The 20,750-nt window shown below is 31.0% G+C and overlaps 1 protein-coding gene across 7 annotated transcripts in view; it reads left to right on the forward strand.

Annotated features, from left to right (window-relative positions):
• The window catches only part of LOC126748432 (CUGBP Elav-like family member 2), an 870,157-nt gene that overhangs the window by 13,250 nt on the left and 836,157 nt on the right, over positions 1-20,750 (forward strand). The gene's annotated exons all lie outside the window — the stretch shown is intronic.

Here is a 20,750-nt window from a genome sequence, read left to right on the forward strand (position 1 = left end):
TATGTCGGGGTTTTTATCCGATATATTTATTTCCCAGATAATCGCCCACTCTGTATGCCAGAATTAATTAATATCAAACTATTGGACGATAAAATTTAAAAAATACAATATTTAAGTATACTTCCACTCGACCTTCAAAATACATTAATTCAAGACATTCTTAATTTTTCTGCTTTAAATTTTTTAATAAAAAAATAGAATTAGGCTTTAGCTGTCTTATATTTATTTTTATATCACAAGAATCATAAATTGGCATCTTTTATACGTTATATTCTATAAATATTTTTATAGTCATTTCCACGCGGCATCTTAACCAAAAAAATCACAAACTTAAAAATAATCAAATAAGCAAAAAAATAAATAAATGTAGGTTAATGTAAACAATAAAATATATTATCCGCTAAGACTAATTTACTGAAAATACATTTTTATGTGGGTTAATTTATAGTTTGGTTAACCATCTGTTTTTAATATCCCTGACGGTATATATTTATATCTTACGTGCTGATCTTATTAAATAAAAATCTTTTATAGGGTAAGATAATGATGCATCACTATACCTGAACTTGTTTCTAGAGAAAATTTAAATTGAATAAAAGTTAAAGATAATAACACTAAATATATTATTAATGTCATAAACATTTCAATGTGAGTATTATGTTAAGCTCGAGTCACAAATATCAAGTTGATGTGATGTTTCTCATAACTTAGTGCTTACAATATGTCAAACAACTGGAATATAGCCAATAAACGATACTATAAAAGAAAAATGTATTTATTTTTATTACTCACTAAAGAGACCATTCACTTTTTGCATATTTTGCTGAAAATATCCAACAGTGGAAGGATTTAGATAATTACGTATTATCAGCAACAATAATTGGGGTAATCTTATTTTATTTGTCACATCATGATTGAAATGTTAGCAATTACTTTGGATATATGGAATGGGTTGGCCTAAAATAAATACTACTTGAACTGATTGGGTCACATGCAGTAAAAAATCAAATAGAAGATATTAGTTATGTAATGCTATAGAGAGCGTTTAAGTTAATATTGCAACAAAATTCTATAACAAGATTTCCTATCATAATGATCGTATTATATCATAATGAACAATTCAATGTATGCTAAAATCCAATGTTAATATGAATCCAAAACTAAATATAATTTGATATTTTAGTGTCTTTAATTAATAATTAGGTAAAAACTTTTATTTCTCTTTAAGTAAAGAAAATATCCCAATAAAAAAACAAATGGACCTGACCAAACTGCCATAATTTATATACCGGCTGGGCAAACCTTTGCGTGGGATTTATATAATTGCAACAGCAAGTCGTCATAAATCAAAAAGAAAACGATAACGTTCTCCTACTCCCTATAGTCCGATTGAAATTTAATATAGAGATGCAGCAGTACAAGTGGGGACTGCGTATTGGAGTTACCTCCTTAATAGCAAGCGCAAGTGGAGGATCTGTGAAGCATTTTCCTTCTCTTTTTAACTTAAGGCTTTGTCTATGATTTTTCGTTGCATGTTAATCCATAATGAAATTTACCTGACCGGTATATACAGGCTGTTCTACCTTTTGAAGATCAGTGTTATAGTATTTTTGGTGTGAGAGTCTGTGTATCCCTCATATACTAGAAGTAAATGTTGTTTTATTATTTTTAATGGAATTATACGAACAAAAAGTTTAGGAACCAGTGGTAATATTAAATACATTAAATTTTACTTTTGTTTGTCCAATAGATTCAATAAATGTTTTCCAAAAAATCAAACTCACACTTTACAAAGCCATATTAAGCTCAAGCGTTTTATTTTGATGTCAGATATCATACAAGTCCAATTAATTACGGGACACTCAGTATATCTAAGTCGAACGCTAACCTTGCCAGAACACAGCATAACATTTGAAAATAAGACAATGCATTCCACCGGTGGTTTTCATTTTCTTGCCAAGTGGTATTATTTCGACAAAAGTAAATCGAGGCTCTTAAAATAATTAGCAGGTTGTAGACACAACAAGCATTTGTATAGAGCCACTCAACTGACAGAGAGTGTTAGGCTATGAAGCAGATGCTTTATGTTATTACCCGCCGTACCTGATTATTAGGCTCATTATTAAAATCATTTATTTTCAAGTTTATCTTTAATAAGAGGCTCGTGAGTTTGGAGATTAAGACTTTCTATTTATAAAAGAGATGATGTGGTCTTTTTAAAATACTATATTATTTCACTACAAGTGGAGTATATTCAGAATTATAGGAGATTTAAAAAAACGTCGTTAGAATCCAATTAAGTTATGCCTTACTGGCATTATTAAGGTTAATTAAAAAAAAATTAAACCACTGTTATAGTATTCCGTAGAATACCCATTAGCGTCTGTACTAAACCACATGGTATGGGTACAGAGTCAAATAATTTTTAAAATTTTTTCGACCACTATAATTCAATGACATTAAACAGTTGTTACTAGTTTTTTATATATGAATACGGTCTAAGTCATTTTAAATCTAGGAATTAGGATGCAGCACATTATTTATTTACTTAAAGATTCATGTGTTGTATAATTTTTGTGGTGAAATATTCCACGCAATAGCATACCTTTTTCTACAAATGGTAATATCGTTCTTTCTCTCGGTATTGTTCTACCCTGCGCTTGAATTCATTATTTTAATTATAATCCCTTAGATTGAGATCAAGATAAAAACAGAATTTTTTTACATCGTGTTTGTTTCAATTTTTAAGTCATTCAGCAAAGTGTTTAGAGTATTCATTTTATATTTTGAGTATTCATTCAATATTTACATTCCTTGGTTTGGTGTTCTGTCTAAGATCAAAGATGGTGTTGACGTCAAAAGCTGAAGAACTAGGAGAGAATAATTATGTATTTCAGATCCCTAAAACTACACTAATTAGGTAGTTTTTAGTCGTTCAGCAGAGTATTTAGAGTGTTCAAACCAAAAATGTGATGATATCCTCTAGTTTGGTGTTCGATCTAAGGTAAAAGATGGTTTTGACGTTTGAAGCTGGATAGATAGGAGAGAATAATTACATTGTTGAGATGTCTGAGCTAGAACTGCGTTCATTAAATATTTTCTACTCGTTCAGCAGAGTGTCTAGTGTATTCTACCGAAAAATGTGACGATATTCTAAGGTCAAAGATTATTATGGTATCAAAAGCTGGTGGACTAGAAGGAAATAATTATGTCTTTCAGGCCCCTGGCCTAGAACTACACCTATTAGATACTTTTTAGTTGTTCGGCAGAATATTTAGTGTGTTAAAACAAAAAATGTGATGACATCCTCTAGTTTGGTGTTCGATCTAAGGTCAAAGATGCTTTTGACGTTAGAAACTAGAGGGCTAGGAGGGAAAAATTACGTTGTTGAGACGTCTGGTCTAAAACTGCTTTCATTGAGTATTTTCTAGTCGTTCAGAAGAGTGCTTAATGTATTTTAACGAAAAATCTGACGCAAATCTTTGCTTCGGCGTTCGGTTCAAGGTCAAAGATTTCGACGTCAAAAGCTGAACGACTAGGAGAGTCTTTTGGATCCCTGGCCTACAACCACACTTATTAGGTAGTTTTAAGTCGTTTGGCAAAATGTTTGGTGTACTCTAACAAAAAAATGTGACGATATTCGTTGGTTTGGCGTTCAGCCTAAGGTCAAAGATGGTTCTGACGTTGAAAACTGGAGCACTAGGAGGAAATAATAATGTCTTTCAGATCCCTGGCCTAGAACTACACTTATTAGGTAGTTTTTAGTAGTTCGTTTCATTGTTTAGTGTACTCTAACGAAAAATGTAGCGACATTCGTTGGCTTGGCGTTCGGTCTAAGGCCAAAGTTGGTTTTAATGCCTTTTTCATTTCTTTTTAACTGTCTTGAGCATCCGGAAATTCTATTGTTCACACTTAGTTTACCTACCCACGTACATTTAATTTTGAGAATTAAAAAATGAATAATTATTAGTGGCGGTTGATGTTTTTTTTTTTGATAAGAAGGTCAAAAAAGTTATTAGAAGCGATTTGAATATTACATGTATACATATGTTTTTCGTAATTTGTAGGCCCCAAGATATTCTTTAAATTGTATGAATTACTATTTTTGTTAAGGAGATTCAGCTGACGCTGCTATGTATTTGACATTTTTATATGTATATTCGAGAAATGATTTATTGTTATTTACCATCTTATATCTTTATTATTTTTGAATTAATAATCTACTTGAAATTATATTAAGTTAAATTGTTCTTATGTTATCCAGAAATTGAATTAACTTTTGTGCAATATCTGGGCTCTGCTAGTAGTTATTTTTGTGTATTTCAGTAATTGCAAATACTTTTTTGGGTTTTTCAAGTCTCTGCAGTAATTTTCGGCTTTTCAGGAGTTGAAAATAATTTTCGATAAGGCATTTAAAGCAATTGTTAAAATTAAAAAAAAGGAAACCTTCAAGGAACTGAATGCCTGGAAAGGCATTAAAAATATTTCCTAGATAATAAATCTAATTTTTGCTCCAGGCATTTGACGTCAATTTACTATTTTGTCAAAAAAGGAAAATAATCTTTTACGCTTTCCAGGTTTTTCAGAAAATCATTTCATTTAATTCAGACATTAGTTTCGCAAGATTTTTTAGGGTTTTCTTTTAAAGCTAATTTAGAAGTATGCATTCTTTTTCTGTATGCATCTTATTGCGGAGGTCGGCAATTATCAATGCTATGCGTATTCTGGAAACAGCAGTTCTAAGCAACTGATTTATTGTGCATCCTTACCAGTTACGCTGATTCTTTAACCACAAGCGGCATCTTCTTCTGAAACTTCTTCTTTCTTGAATTTTTCTCTGTATTACAGTTGTAACAAGTTGTATTTTGACCCTTTAATAAAATATTCCAGGTACTGCAATTTTTGTTTCTTGATTGTCAGAATTTGTCTTTGTTGATCCGTCTTGGCACTTTTATATTTTTGCTATTCTTTCCATCCAGCTAATTTTTAGTATTCTTTGGTATGTCTAGTGTTGGAAAGCCTCTGGGCTTCTTATATCTTCTCCATTTAAGGTCCATGCGTCTATTCTATAAAGCAGCATAGGTCAAACTGATATTTTTTGTGCAGAATATTTTTTTTATTTCCATAAACGCTGATCTAGCCTGCTCTATTTAAATTTTTACATCCTAAAAGCAGTCGTTGTTTCTGTTGATAATAGTACCCAGGTATTTGTATTTTTCTACCTGTTGTATGTAAATTTTGCCTACTGTGTATGTAAATTTTGCTTGCTTATTTGCTCACTAACATGAATTTAGTTCTTTTCACTTTCAATGTAAGTCCATATTCTTTGCTTTCTACATTTCCTTTGTTAACTAGTATTGGTAAATCTTAAAGTGTGCTTGAGGCAACTTCAAATCAGTTTAAAATTCAAATTTTCTTGCTTGATGCTCCCGGACTAATAGCTCTCCCATATATTATATAATATATCTTACTAACCAAATACTCTTAGATTTTATTTTGATTAATTTCAAACAACGTTTCGGTGTATATGGACACCATCATCAGACTTTAAACTTTTTTTTTGTGTATTGTTCTAGTGACCCACTTTTTTACTAATCACTAATTTAATTTTTAAGGATCAAATTGGATAAGGGGTCAATTAAAATTCAAGTTCTTCAAATCTTTTTTTCTTTTAATGCTAATGTTTCGGCCCAAATTCGAAAAGCTTAGATATTTCTGTTCACCCTGAAGAAGACCTAATATAGGCCGAAACGTTGGCATTAAAAGAAAAAAAGGTTTGAAGAGCTTGCATTTTAATTGATCCCTTATCCAACTTAACCCTTAAAAGTTAACAAAATTAAATTTTATTTTGTGACGGCTTTTTCTTTTATTCACAATGTAATTTAACTTAAAAAATTAACCTATAAAAAACACGATTGCAAGAAATGGAAAACAACGTTATTTATATAACAGAGATATACTATTAAATAAATTTTTATTTTTTAAAAGCAAAAATTACAATTTTTAATTCTAGTTATTTGTTTACGAAGAACCGTATATGTTGTTGGAATTTATTCAAATCGTAAATTTAAAAACAACAATTTCTTTGAAATCTATGAATGAGAACGTTATTTGTTCGGCCTTTTATATTTCTAATTAAAAACATATATATATTTATTTAATTCTATATTCTCCATTTTGTTAATGTAAAATATATGCTAAAATTTTAAAAATGCCAATACTCATTGCTTCTTTGATATCAATTTTTTGAATATTTGTGACCATTAAAATGTTTATGAACTTTTCTTTCGCATTATTATTCCCAGTGGTCCATCTTTATCTAATAAATTATCCCACGAAGTGTTGTGTATCAAAACAGCAAAATCCACTTTATTTAAAATCGTTTACTATAAATACAACATTAAGCGTAAATATATACCTCCAGCTTGTTGTCTTATCTTGTTTAGGCCGCCAGGCTTAAGTTCTTATCCCATTATTATTCGCCAAGAAATGAATACAAAAAGTAACTTCTTAAGTTACCAAACACCATAAGAAACTTGATATTACAGCAGAAACGTGATATTTTAAATATTCAATGTAATCCATCAAATATTAAAATTGTATGTGAAAAAAAGCAAAAAAATTTAAAGCTTCTTTAAGGAATTTCCTCGGCTATAAGAAATTTCCAACATTTCCCAAGTTGTCCAATATAAAGTATAATAGGATTTAAACCATTTCAAATGGTTTTCTTTAAACCCATTAGATCTCTCATTTACAGTTCTTTCAGAGTTCTAGAGGATTTTAAAAAAGTTAGTGAAAAGACGTAATCAATTTTAAATGTCGCGTTAGCAGCTTGGCGGTAATTTTTTTTTTAAATAGTAATAATGGAGCGTAACTGAGTGAATTGATATTTTTACAACTATCGATGGTCTTAGTTTAATTTGATACATATAATAAATGAAGTAAGTAATCAACAATCAAGTGAAGTAGTTTATATTCATGATTCTACAATGTAAGTTCTTTATAGTAATAATACAAATACCGGATTAAAATTATTTTTTAATGGAATTTTATAATTGAAAGTATAAACCAAATTAATTTCAAAAGTTCCTCGGTTTACCGTATTTTTCTAAGAAAGCAATTATTGTACTATTTTAGTTTACGCTAGAACTAAAATTAATTCTAAATATAAATCTCATCCATCCACACAGAAAATATTTAATATAAGATAAATTTTCTTCTTTATTAAACATTTTTCAGAGAATTAAAAAGAAATATTAGCAGAGCATTGAAAGTTTTATAATGCAATTTATTTGAAGGTGGACCTCACCATATTATTAAGAAGTGGCGATTACCAGAAACAATTCACTGGTTTGGATATTGCATCTTTCGACATGACTTTTACAAGAAGAAACAAGGGAAGAAGAGCGAGAAAAAAAGATGTTGCTAATATCTCACTATTACTTCATAGAACCGCTTAAAAGACAAGAATACCAAACTTTTAATACACATTGTTAATCGCTATTGATATTACTATCCTCAAAAGTCCTCTGTTATTAAAAGAATTTCATTTATTAATTATTGTATATAAGCAATATTAAAAGACCAATCTTCTGTACAGCTCTAATTTGTTAAGCAATTTATGACTAGCATCTTGCATACCAAGCAATAATAAGTCGTGGTTCATGTTTTATTACAAGAAGCAATTTAGTAGGTGAGATACTAAATTTTTCGATATACGTTTACAAGAAGAAGAAGAAGAAGAAGAAGATTTTGTTAATGTCTTATTGTTCATCTCAAAGAACCAAAGAAATGTTATTCTCCCTCACCTGAATTTAATTGAACCAAATAAGAGTCCATAGAACCTCTTAAGAAACCACAAATTCAAACTTTCATTATATATAATATGAAAAATTGATCTTCAAGAAAGTCCTCTGTCATAGAGAAAACAACATTAATTAATCAGTGAACACAAAAAAAAAAGATTTACAAAGCAAGTTTAGGTTAGTCGTCCGCATACTGACAGGTTCAGACCATCAAAGTAAAAAGTCAAAAGTTTATTTAAAATCAAACTTGCTGTACAATTTATAAAGAATTCCTAAATTTACAATAAACATATAACAAACAATTACAAAGTTTACTTATAGGTACTGTAGAAATAAAATAAAATTAACCTAGACATACATGCACGCAAATGACAAGTCATTCTGCAACATATCAAACATCAACATATCAAATTTTCGTCTATTCAAGTTGCGAATCCTTAAAAGCAAATTATAGATGAGCTTTCCATATTGGAAAATAGTATTTCTACTTAAAGTGCTCTGAAACTGAGGTACCTGAAGGTTTTGTCTAGAACGTGTTTGGTAATTATGTATATTAGCCCTTTGTTGCAAGGTATAAGAATGACAGTGACAACATGTTTCAAATAAAATAAGATCATATAGAGTATTTTGTAGTGTTGAAACATAGTAGCTCTCTTCTGCAGAAGACACAGAGAATGTAACTTAGTAGCAGTATAGTAACCAAAGAACAGGATGGAACACCTTAGGTGAGATTCAAAAAGGGCATGATATACTTCTTTTGAGATGCTTGGGTTATTATACTCCATAGCTACTGTTCTTATTGCGTAATTAGCTGATGATAGATTTTCTAATCTTATCCCACTTTAAGTTTTGGTCGATCATTAGTCCCAGGAATTTATACTCACCCACCAAACTATTGTGAATTTGTAAGGATATTCTAGGAGAAAGTGTGCTTGGAAAAACTATAAATTTAGTTTTAGAAGTATTTAAAGCTAACCTGTTTTCATCAAACCAGTGCGATCCATGCCATTGACATATGAACTGCAACTCACCCTATTATTATCATCTTGCATACCAAGCAGTGAAAAGTAGTGATTTCTGATAAGTGTCATGTTTTCTTATAAGAAGCAATTCACTAGGTAAGATACTGCATCTTTCGACATAATGTTTATAAGAAGAAGGTAAAGAAGATTTTGTTATTGTCTTATTGTTCATCTGAAAGAACCAAAGAGTCCATGGAAGCTCTTAAGAGACCACAAAGTCAAACTTTTAATATATATAATATGAAAAATTGGTCTTCAAAAAAGTCCTCTGTCATAGAAAAAACAACATTGATTAATTATTGAACACAAAATAAATGATTTGCTGAGCAATCATAACCGAAGGCACAATCATACTTGATCACCGCTACAGAGAAATTTCTGAAGTTTAAGTTAGTCATCCACATACTGACATGTGATGAACATCTATGGCATTAACATAAGAATAGAAATAGGAAGAAGTTCCTATGCTGCTTATGCTAGATCAATGTCATTTTGTCTCTTTAATTGCAACTCATCATGTTATAAATATCTTGCATACGAAGGAGTGAAAATTGGTGATTTCTGATACTTATAAGAGGCAATTCACTGGTTCAGATATTCCATCTTTCAACACGACATTTACAAAAAGAAGAAAAAGATTTTCTAGCTGATTTTTATTAAACTGGATATAATCCAAAAGTCATGAAAAATTTAAAGTCCGAATCAAAAAATAAGGCAGATGTCCAAATGACCGATCTCTATGAAAAGCTGTTGAAGTGAAAACAGAGAAGAATATTTGTTGAACACACCTTCGGATGTGATAGTAGAGGGTAATACGATTATGGTCAATATTGCCCAAATCAAAAATGCAATATGAAATTTGAAAAACGGTCGAGCTGCAGGCCCAAAAGGAATTCCCACTGCACTACCTTCTGACCCCTATAAATTAGAAAAACTGTTTTAGCAATGCATTTGGTGCATCAACCAATATCTAAATGTGGATCCTGTCCCCTTAGAATGGAAAGAGATATATACATCATGTATATCATGTATCGTGAATAATCTGGAAAGTTCAAACTACAAAGGGATCTGTAGGGAGAGACCTATTCGAAATCTCAATTTTGGTGGACGTGACAATTTTTTCTACAAGTTTTAAGACATGGCGTGGAATACAGAAATTTGTATGCATAAGAAAGGGGTTTTTGCTTTTTTATTGAGCACGGCCTATAAAATTAGAATTGAAAGAAAATTATATGATGTGAATAACATAAACGCAACAGACAGCCAGTCAACCTTGTAGAAAAGAAATTTTATTAACAATTTGTTTATATGTATTGCGTAAGCTACCGAACTATGCCAAATATTCATTTTGCAAACGGCGCATACTTGGTAAAAATCTGACACAAAACATTTGTACTCTTATACGCAGGCGTGATGTCAGATCATCTGTGCAGACTCTTTAAGTTTATGCATATTTCTGAATTGTAAGAGTATTTTAGTCTAATACGAGTATTCAAAACGATTATATTAAAGATGCCCAAAATATCCCTAAATTTTATGTAGATGAGAATGTGAAAAGGATGATTTAAATGCAAAAGTGTTACATCAACTGTAGAGTAAAATAATTTTAAATATTTAAGATGATTTAGTTGCTACAAACCTTGATGATGAATAGAAAAGAAAGTACATGTATTTGGAACCAACTGGATTACGTAATGGCAAATTAACTTTAAAAGGGTAACGTATGTGTGTAAATAAACCAAATTATTTAAAAAAAAAAAAATACATCAAAGACAAATCCTACGACGGTCCTGTCATTGTACTTTATATGGAGACATACGCATCTCAACTCACGCAAGTCCATAAAAGGGTCACTGATTTGTTACGAATTATGGTGCAGCAGGACCGTACTTACATGAGAAATATTTTTTTATTATTTGAATGCATTAAAATTAATATTATTATACGATTTTGTCCTTTTTTCCTAGTAGATGTAATAAATAGAATGATACCGAGTGGATCACGTAATGAGAACCCTGAATAGCTTATGATATCTTGAAATATATGGACGATTTCCATTTCGACATTAGAGAAAAATATACATTCAGCCACTGTATAAGGAGATTAGTTACAGGAATATTAATGGCCAAAAATGACACATGCAATATTTAGTCTATCTCAGGGAAGTTTTTAAAACAGAAAATGAGGTGAAAGAAAGATCAAGAAACAGAAAGAGAAGCAGAACGTCAGTGTATAATTTTCAAATTTTATTATTGTATTAAATTATAATATAAGAAAATGAATAAACTATATAATTCTAGAAAAATGTAAAAGAACGTATGAAAAATCAAAATCTGGAGTCAATTAGCCCTTAGTAGTCTTGAAAGAAAAGAATCTCTGCGTCAATAGAATGCCTGAAAATCCTAAAACCATTAAACAGCATCAAATGAACAGTAAGGCATCGAACAATAATTACATACATTAAAAATTCAAGGAATTCGATATTTTAACTCGAAATTCACTATTCGAATTTGGCATTGACATTCGAAGAGTTAAATATAGAATGCATTTAATTTTGGAACTTGAAGAATCAAACAATTCTCAAGGATCTGTAATCAGGACCATGAGTCTGTATGGAATCCGAGTTCTCATTGAACAGGAATGTATAAACAAATGGTTGTATTCTATCCCTACAACTATTTAATTTATATTCGCAGTTTGTGTTTCGGAAAGCGCTGGAAGAGAGACATGAGGGAGTAACATTGAAGGAACCCTAATAAAAAACCTGAGATTTGCCGATGATACTGCTATAGTGGCTGATAGTGAAGAAGATCTTTAAACTCTATTAGAGAGAGTCAACCAGGAGTGTGAAGAAGTGAGACTCTAAACACCAAAAAAACTAAATTTATGGTTATAAGTAAAAACCTAAATTAACTGTTTTCTCACATTATATAGAAAGAGTGCAAAAATACAAATATCTCGCTGCAGTCATAAATGTTCAAATGGATCCAGTCGAAGAAATTACGATGAGAATAGAAATGGCTCGAAAGGCATTGGTCAAATACTCCTCTACACATCAGAATAAGGTTTACGGAATACTATGTGTGGTCTATATTGCTGAATGGAGAAAAACTTGAACGTTGAAAGCTCAAACGACCAAAAAACCTGAGGCGTTTAAGATGTGGCTCTATAGACACATCCTAAAAATATCATGACTAACAGAATCACGAATAAGTATTAAGACATATCGAACACAAAAGATAGATGCTGATGCTCATCAAGTTAAGAAACACATCTTGTGCAACAATAAATACCTACTGCTACAAAATATAATGCAGGGTAGCAGAGGACAAGAAAGGTATCAGTAGGAAAAAAAATCATGGCATCCGCAACGTAAGAGATTGGACAAATCTCAGCGTCGAAGAATTGTTTCATGTTGCAAGAGATAGGAAAGGATTTAAAAACGTGGTCGCTAAACTTTAATAAAAGGACGGCATAAAAATAAGAAGAACAACAGTCAGAATTTCGAATTGGAAGAACGTATACGGATCTTCTGCTTAAAACAAGTTATAGAAAAAAGGGCAGTCGTCAACTAAAAAACCTATCTTAAGTTCATAATTCTTCAAAAAGCCTATGATATAGTCCCTATTAAGAAGTAGTGGAAAATTTTACAGAAAACCAATTTTAATCGCTATATTAAAAAAGCTCTCAAAAACCTGTACGATGAAACATCGTCAAGAGTAAAAATCGGTGATAACTTATCAGAGAAGTTCCTAGTAGATAAAATATTTATGCCAAGGCTGCTCCATATCACCTATATTGTTTAAGATCTATGTAGCACGAGCTTTGTACCAATCGAAGAGAAAGTACAACGTGATGGGCGTCGACTTTGGAGACATTTGCCTTTATACTCTACAATTTGCTGACGACCCAGTTATCATAGCGAACGATAAAGACGACTTACAATATATGGCGCAAAAATTGCAGGAAGAGTATAATAACCGGGAACTGGAAATCAATACACAGAAAACGAAATATCTCTCCATGAAGCAGAACCATTTAATATCCATTTAGATATTGATGAATTAACTAGTTGCAACGTTTACACGTATCTTGGTGTGAATTTTGATTTGTCTGGAAAAAAGAAATAAAGAAAAGAATAACACAAGCCAGAAGAATTATAGGACGTCTACATGTTGTACAATGGAGTAAAGAAATTAGAAAACAACGTAAATACGACGTATATGAAACATAACAAACTCTTAATTAAAAGCAGTTTAACTATGGAGCAACATGGAGAATAACAAAAAAATATTGATGAAAACTTGAAGCGACTGAAATGCATCTTTTTAGGAGATCACTGGGCTTATCAAAAAGAGAGAGAATCCCAAGTGACGACGTACGACAGGAAAGGAGAATAGATTATAAAAACAGCTAATATGGTACAGACATGTCCAGAGAATAGAAGAAACAAGACTTGGAAGTTAGGCATAAGACAACGACAAAAGACGTTTTAAAACTGATATACATAGTTAATCTAAAAATTAAACCATTAAGTTAGTCAACCGCATACTGACATATCCTGACCGTCCGTGTCAATGACATAATAAAAGAAGAGAGGTTTCCATCCTGTTTGTATTAGATTAATGCCATTTTACCTCTATATTTGCAACTCACAGTATTATTAGCATCTTACATACTATAAGGAGTGAAAAGTGGGGATTTCTAATGAGACTGAAGTTTGCTTGCAAAATAGATCAAACATTACATCTTTCTTCACCTTGGAAATGTAATAAGAAGGAGATGTTATTGAGAGAGTTAAAGTTTTATTGCGCTACTCTAAAAATGAAGGTAATTCGATGGAACCTTTTAAGAGTCCTATAGAAACCTTTGGTGTGACACTCGAATCGCAAAATTACGAAAGAAGATTAAAACTGTATTACTAATTTTAATTTTTGTCGAAAATGCTAACATTGTTAGCAAAACATATGTTTTGAAGAGAATGAAATAAGTGGTTTTGGTTAGTGGAAAATTGACCTTTACAAACGCCTTGTATCAAAGAAAATAGATGTATGTAGAAAATATTGATCACCATCAATATTAAAAGACCATTATTATGTAAAACTTCAACTTAGGTTCCTCAAAAATGTATTCGAAGAAAATACCCAAGGTTAGGCTAGTCATCTGCATAATGACATGTCTAGACCATCCATTTCATTGATATAAGAAAAAAAAGAGAAAATGAGAAGTTTCTATCCTTATTGTATTAGTATCAAATGCTTTTGAAAGATCATGATACCTTTCTCCATTATTCCCGTCTTGATACAATTTATTAATTATAAAATTATTTGCATCCTACTCCGACGTTTGGATACTATATGATGCTGACTTTCCTAAATTGAAAGTAAATGTCTGTGTCATCTGCGCCGGTATATTATGCTCTTAACAATTTTAAAAATTAGTAAAGGTTTGTATAAATAAAAACGAGCTTTAATTATAAAACCTCCTTTAAAAGATACCGCACAAATGCATAGAATTTTTACAAATATAAAGTCAATAATTGCAATATTCTCGATTATTACTTTAATAAATGCACTGATATTAAAGGAAGCTTTACGTTTTATGTCTTTTGTATAGAGCAAAGCGAAATTCTGATAGAGAGTATTAAGATAAAATAAGAGTCATTAAAAGTTTATTTTTCAAACCAGTTGGTCTTTGATAGAACGCAGTTGAGAAGATATATGTTTAATGATAAGATGTTGGTTTTTTAAGAATTTATTTAATATCTGGTGGGTTGATTTTGAATGACCTTCTTTTTGTTTTGTTTACTTCTTGATAATGACAGAGTTGGCAAAGCATCAGGGTTTGGATCTTAAGGGTTGATATAAAACTGGAAATGAATTACATATCGGATAAAAGGATGAGTAGGATGATGATAATCAAAATAAAAACAACTCTTTCAACTCTTTAATTGTGCTATAATCCAATTTTCTTGAATTGATTGAAGTTGTGATCATGGTATATTAACTGTAAGAGAGCTTCTTCTCGAATTCATGGGAGACTTGTATATTGATAAATATCTGTTACAAATTTCTCATGGGACAAGCAAACTATTATTAAGATAAATAGATAAGCCATAGGTTGAGTAAGAGAGAAAAAATATGCTTACATGTTCCCTTGGTTTGGCTTTTGTGAGATAAAATAAGTCAGATGGCCGAAGAAATAAAAATGTAATGTAACTGAAAAGTAATAAAAGTGTGGTTGATCCAAAACCTAATTTATTTGATAATTGCTTCAAGTCAGTACGTTAGAAGAACTAAGTGAACGATCATTTTTTTGGTCTATGTTGATTTCAAGGATAAGAAACGACCCAAACTAATGACTTACTTCAAAGACTGACATACAAGTCAAGCACTAGCAATAAGCATAAGTTTCACACGATCAAACGCGTTGGTGAAGTCATAAGCAGAGCAATTTGGCCAATTATCATCTTCCTAAAAAAAGATCCCCTAGGAAAATTATTAAATTACAACTCAGCATATAGTTTAGAGAGAAAGCGAGACAGTTATTTCTTCAGTGGGTTAAAGATGTTTGTATTATTCAGGGGGTTGTCAAATTGAAAGTCTAATTAGGCTTATTCATTCTGTTAGCTTCCTTACCATTGATCCCTTAGGAGAATTATTTAAAAATCGTTGTATAAAGCATAAAATATATTACTACCCCCAATAATTAAAACTGAATTTGATGAGAAAACTAGTAAGAATTCGCTAGTAAGTAATTCGGTGACAACTGCTTATCACAACTGTATTTACTGTCCCAATTTATTTATTTAGTTAAGTGCGTGCCGACAAGCTAAACCAACATCATTTATATCAGTGGCGAGGGAAACATATTATTTTATACGTCCCAAATTTCCTCAGATTTTCCGAACAATTCCTTAACAGGAAGTATCGCATCAAGGCGCAGTCAGCGCAAAAGATAAAATATAGACCCGACCATAATCGGCTTTCGTATTTCAAAGCTGATTTTCTGATACGGCCATGCTTAGTTGGCTTTCACTGGACAGAAAAGTCTTCGCAAAAGATAATTTGGTAGCATGTGGTTTAAGTTTTTTTTTTATTTTAAGAAGTCCTTAAAAGAATAACTGATAAGTGTATCTATAAGCTGTAATGGCTTGTTTTTTTAACTGAACTCCTTTAAGATATTTGGATTTTTATATATAGTCGTAATTTATGCAAGTATGGGCAACTATGCAATGTAAAGTCAACCGCGTGGCATGCGAGAAACAAAGATGGGCTGAACTTCTCTGTTGTGTCTCGGCGAATCAGTTTCAGTTCGATTCTACGAGTACTTTACGCGCTGTACATTGCGCAGTAAGCAAATATGAGTAGTTGGTAGCTGTTCGATAAAAATATTAGAATTTTAAAAGTTAAAAAAATATATAATTTTATTTAAAGTTTGTTCATTATCTGCTATAATATTATCATCGCTGATAAAAGTGTCCGACTGTATTTCAGACTAACTGTATTTTAAGCAATGATGCCACATAAAAACCGTGTTTCTTAGTGCCTTAGAGTTCTACAGTAGAGCTCACTATAATTTCAATTGTTTTCATGCTGACGTCACTTGCTAAAAATTAAGTTGATGCTAAAAACATACAGGGTGTTTAATTATTTTCTGCTTAAACGGTATCATTATAATATATTTAAGACAGCAGGGAGTCATCGTAGATGTTGCTACCACATGACTGATGCCAACCAATAAGCATTTAACTTCGGTTAATTTCATCAGCATAAAATTTGAGTAGGATGGAGTGAAGTTGACGCACGCGTTATCATGTATCCATGTGGATGCAGGCTTTAAATTGAACTAATGGCACAAAACTCAGTTTTACGCATACCCAGTTCATTATGCAATGACTCCCACAGTTTAATTATTGACACATTTTATATTTAATTTATTAATATTCTTAACAGTGTTTCACTTTCATCTAATTAAAATATTTAACAATGAAATTTAAGACATATGGAGGGTATGAATGAATCATGCCTCTCTGACCATTTTAGGAAAACAGGAATAATTTTTAAAACTAATGAGGGATCAAAATAGAGAATAATATATACATCAACCTCGTATGTGCTGCTTAAAGTGCTTGTGCGCAGCTGGGGAATATTTTAGCCTTTCTTAACTTCTTTACTTCCTTGAAACATACGTATAGAGTTGTTTCGTTTTTTCTTTCTTGCTAATACTGTATGGGCAAAATAATTAAACACCCTATACTGATTCTTGCATCAGCTGTTGCTCGCAATTAACTAATAATTTCAATTCAGTGGTTCATAAAAAGCCGTTTCATTCCTAATATTATGTCAAAATCCTGTGTATATGTCAAATAATTAATTATCATTTTAATAGATTTTTTTATACATACATTAAAAATATTGCGACTAAACATCAGTTTACACCTACATAGATTTTGTATGCTGCTTTTTACCATTTTTTATTGTGCAAAAGTCTTGTGCTGTCCGCGTCGTGGTGTAGAAAAATACCGTGTACTATCCTTGTCAGTTGGTCAATTTTTTTAAGGAAAAAAAGATTTAGAGTCATGTTATTTATTGCAGGGAAATTTTGACAATTTTTTTAAACTCGCATTTATTCGAGGCAGTCGTTTATTTAAAAATAGTTATTGACTAAGGCCAATAATTTGATTTCGTTTTATTTGCAACGTATCCCGATCGAGCTCACTTTGATTTAAAATATGCGATTTCATTCAGTTTATTTTAAGAGAATATCCACGTAAAAATAAATTTCAACTTCCTTGTAGCCGCGTTTGCTTTTTCATAAAACAGTATTAAGTTTAGACGTTAAAAGGTTAAACGTTCATTTTACTGTCAAGCCGTCAGAAAGTTTTTTCTTATTGAGACGGACTTTTTATAAAGTAAGAAGTTTTATTACTTTCATTATTTTCAGACCTTTTCCTAAAATGAAAAGTGTAATAATACACCTTTTGTTTTTGCAGAAGCGAACTTTTCTCAGCAAAAAATTTGACTTCAGTCGGTATTTGTTTCTGCCGCAACTTCTCATTAAATCCCTCTCTACAGTTCCAACCTTAAAATAATCGTTATGATATTTCATGTGGTTAATCCTTATAAATAATTTAATCCTAAATTTGTCTGGCTACCATTACCGAAAAGGATAATAACGGTAATTTATTAGACATGTTATATTCGAATTTCTTAATGTAACAGTAAAGTATAGTCACATTAAACCATAATTTATTGCATAAATTCTTCCATCTTATTTAAACGTCAAATCTGTTTATGTGTTCACCCGTTCATAAACATGCAATAAAAATTGTAGTTAAACTTGTTCTTCTCAAGACCACAACTCAAGACCTTACGGTATACGAACATATATTAAACATTAAGGTTTCTTCGAAAAGTAAATGCACTTTCAGGAAACTAAGAATTCTTAGATTTTTCATCATAATAAATATTCCAAACATCTTTTTTGGGGCTTAAGTCAAGGATTTTAGGTTGGCTATACAATGATTCATGAATAAGCAATTATACTATTACTATGACATAACCATTCAGATCTACATTTTGAGATGATTCTTCTGGCTATCTCTAATGTTCTCAATTATGATAATATCTATAGCAGTCGATATTACTGGCCTTACTTTATAATTTTCAATGAAGTGCTCATATGATCAAACCGTAGTTAGTAAAGGAGGAGTAGGAGTAACCCTATCTTTCTCTTTTTTATATAACATATTAATTTTCGCACTCAAAACCTTCATTGGCCAAATCGGTATATGTATATTGAACATGAACATCATTTTCAGAAAAGTTAGATTTCGTAGATTTTCTATCATACTAACTGTTTCCCATTTAAGCTTTCTCATTTCTAATTTAAGGTGGGCATAATATGTATTACTATAGTATGTTCATCAATAAGCAATTATTCTATTACTTTGACACTAACTTTTATATCCACATCATGAAATGACCCTTCAGGGTAAATCCTATGAGATCTGTCTACATATTAGTCCCTATTACATGGTTAACCTCTTAATATATATTAAAATATTCATATGGTCAGATTGTGGTTAGTAGTTTTGTTTCCTGAATTAGATTTGTAATTGTAAACTATTATATTGATTTTCGCACTCGAGATCTTCATTGACTGGACCGGTATATACATATTGAGCATCAAGATTTTTTAGCAAAGTAAACACGCCTTCAGAATTAGTAGATACTCTAGCATACTAACTGTTTCTTAATAGCCTTTATGGGGTTCAAATCAGGAACTTAAAATGCCCATAGCATATATTACTATGATTTGTTCATTAATTAGCAATTATTCTATTAGCTTGACATTAACTTCTTGATTCACCTCGTGAAATGACTCTGAAAATCTTCAATAACTCGGTAGTCCTATGAGATCTTGGCTAAATGTTGCGTTCTTCTCAATTTTGATAATACCAATAGCAGTCCATAATAGTTGCTTGACCTCATAATTTACTTTTAAATGTTCTGATGATCAGACTCTAGTTAGTCTGGCCTGCCCAGTGTAGAACAATTAATTTTTTTCGAAAAGCCAACACGGTTTTCTAATATCTTATATCAGGCTTACAGAAGGAATTTAAGATAGCCATAGTATGTGCTACTATAGTTGGTTCATCATTTATTAATTATTTAGTAACGTTGACATTGACATTCAGATTCTTATTATGAAATATACTTTCTAGATAATTTCTATCTAGTCACACACGTTCTTCTGAATTTTGAAATTATTAATAGCAATGCAAAATATATTCTCAACCAATTTACACTAAATTGCTCATATAACATTGACCATCTGATGCAAATAATCTTTATTAAATAAAACCTTATTAAGTGATCATCTGAATAATCCCATTGATAAAAATTGATCATATTTGAATTTCCTAGACTCATCTACTTGGTTTCATCAATCAAGATTCCATACTTACTTTACTTACAATCTTGCTTTCCATTCGTTAAATATCAAATAAATTCCTTATATTCTAAGGTAATAACACTATCAACTTCTATTGGCACCAATAGGGCGTAGTCGTTTTGACTTTGTTCTATAGAATATTACCTTGATATTCACTTAACTTTTTTTATTTTAACATTGACTATCTATAGTAAAAATTTTAACATCTTTTTGACGTCCAAGATCATCTCATGCAACGTTAATTATTACTAAAGCCTTATCAACTGAAGATATAAACAATTCCACTAATGGTAACGCTCGAATATGTCGTAGATTGCAATCAGTTGCTTTAATTTTAAACTTTATTTAGTGAGTTTCAGAGGAGCCATTATGAATACCGTAAAAATTCTATTAAGTAACCAGCAGTACTGTTATTAACCTGCATTTCTGCTTGCTGAACTAAAAATCCTCCACTTAATCACGTGTTTGGCTAAATGTCATTTGGATTTGTTCTATTCTCTTGGTAATTCTAGCGAAGATCTAGTTGAAGAGTTCAGTAACTTCTTCGATTTAATCTATAATCTTGCAGTGTTAGTTGTAATGTTTACGTATACGTCACCTTCCAGAATTTTTCTATCTTTGCCACGAATCAGTGAATTGCAATATTTCCTGATCTTCCTAGAGCTAAAGGATATTAGTGTTGAATGATAGGATAAAATACTGATGATGCTGTTCTGTCTTTTAAGGTTTGCATAGAGAAAGTACTTAATGATAGTTTTCAATACAGAGTCTTTCAGCTTCACTATACCTTATAATTGTTCACAAAGGCAGTCAGAAATTTGGATTCATTATTAAATATCACAAGTTATTCTGTATCCTGTAGTAAAGTTTGAATTTTAGGCCATCTTTTAAAGTAACCGTTGTTATTATGTTGGCTTATTTGGTCTTTTAGAAAATGTAGGTTTTATTTAAAAAAAAACAGTTG

The sequence above is a fragment of the Anthonomus grandis genome, chromosome 22, assembly GCF_022605725.1.
Source record: "Anthonomus grandis grandis chromosome 22, icAntGran1.3, whole genome shotgun sequence".
Taxonomy (NCBI): domain Eukaryota; kingdom Metazoa; phylum Arthropoda; class Insecta; order Coleoptera; family Curculionidae; genus Anthonomus; species Anthonomus grandis.